Genomic DNA, 1437 nt, shown 5'->3' on the forward strand with positions numbered 1-1437 from the left:
AATTTTTACCCAAAAAAGATATTAAAAATATAGGGGGCCTTTTGTGTTCATGGGGTGGTGGTAAATTTGATCTTTAATATGCCAAGGTTGAATGTCAAGGCATGGGCGGGGGTTACCTTTCTTGGTTCTAATGAAGGGGGTCTAAAATCGGTTTTTTTTGTGACATTTATATGTAACGTTTATTGAATTGATTTTGATAATTAGTTATGTCCGTAAATGTGACATGTCATTTTTTATGAGATTTTTAGAAGGAAAGAAAAGGGGAAAAAGAAGATGAGATGATAGACAAGTGAATGAAAGATGATGTTGAATGGCTTTATGCCTTTTCTCATTCTTTTCCATTCACCCTTTTGTAGGGGATATATTGAATTTTTTGATTTTTCCCCCTTTATCATAACCCTTCCTTTACTATATAGTATCTACAAATTCATCTGTCCATTTCTTGCTAATTTTGTAGAGGCACGTTGTCCAAAAATTTAGGCCCTTCGATTAAATTTTGGGCAAATATCGGCTCGAACTAAATTTTTCCCCTTGACAATATTAGGTTAATCAAAAAAATTTGGGGCATATTCTTCAATTAAGTTTGGTGAAATTGAAAATCTTGTTCCTTTTTTTTTTTTTGAGTTATGCAAAGTGCATTATCGGCCTGAGAATCTCGGGTGTTTTTACCCCTCTAAAATTGACGGGAATTGTATGCTTATTTATGCCCTTTTTCTAGGAATCTATTTTCTAAAAAAATTGTAGGTAAACAAATCATGAGATGTGAGCACTTAAATTATTGTAAAAAAATTTGAACCAATGGATTAATAATTTCTTTCACATTCAAATTATATTCCACTTTAATTTTTTTTACAAGTCAAATCGATTAAGTTCCTTTAAATTTCACAGTGTGTATTAATAAGCCGTCTTAGCTCAGCTGGTAGAGCGCGTGGCTTTTAACCACGTGGTCTGGGGGTTTGATTCCCACAGACGGCGTCTTGTTTAATTCTTTTGGAAGCTTAAAAAACTAGTAAAAATATCTTTATTTAGTTTTTTTTAGATCATCAACATCGTTTATTTTATGCTGATTGTCCCAATTTCTTTACCATTATCTAATCTTTCACAACGCTAAACAAACTGGAAATCATGTGATCAAACCTTAACTCGGCACAAAAATTGTGAGTATCTAATCTTTTGCAACATACTAAGAAAAACAACAAGCACTTTTTAAGGTAATATCAACCTTTTTATATACAAAATTAGCCGGAGGTAGACTGCTAGAGCAAAGAGATGGTGACGTTAGGCAATTCGATACTTGTTCATGTCAAATTATCAAGCTCGGAGTTGAGCTTTGAGCATTTGCCTCTCCATCAATAGATCGATGTTTTTTTATTATGGAAAATGAATAACTAACAAAAAAACTGTAATTGGATTCTTTTTTTCAACATCTACTAAAAT

The 1437-nt window shown here is 32.4% G+C and overlaps 1 non-coding gene across 1 annotated transcript; it reads left to right on the forward strand.

Annotated features, from left to right (window-relative positions):
* The first annotated feature begins 901 nt into the window (after positions 1 to 901).
* On the forward strand, positions 902 to 975 carry TRNAK-UUU. Its single transcript has one exon. It is a non-coding gene; the product is annotated as a tRNA-Lys (tRNA).
* Positions 976 to 1437: the final 462 nt, after the last annotated feature.

Source organism: Salvia hispanica, chromosome 5 (genome assembly GCF_023119035.1).
Source record: "Salvia hispanica cultivar TCC Black 2014 chromosome 5, UniMelb_Shisp_WGS_1.0, whole genome shotgun sequence".
Lineage (NCBI taxonomy): Eukaryota > Viridiplantae > Streptophyta > Magnoliopsida > Lamiales > Lamiaceae > Salvia > Salvia hispanica.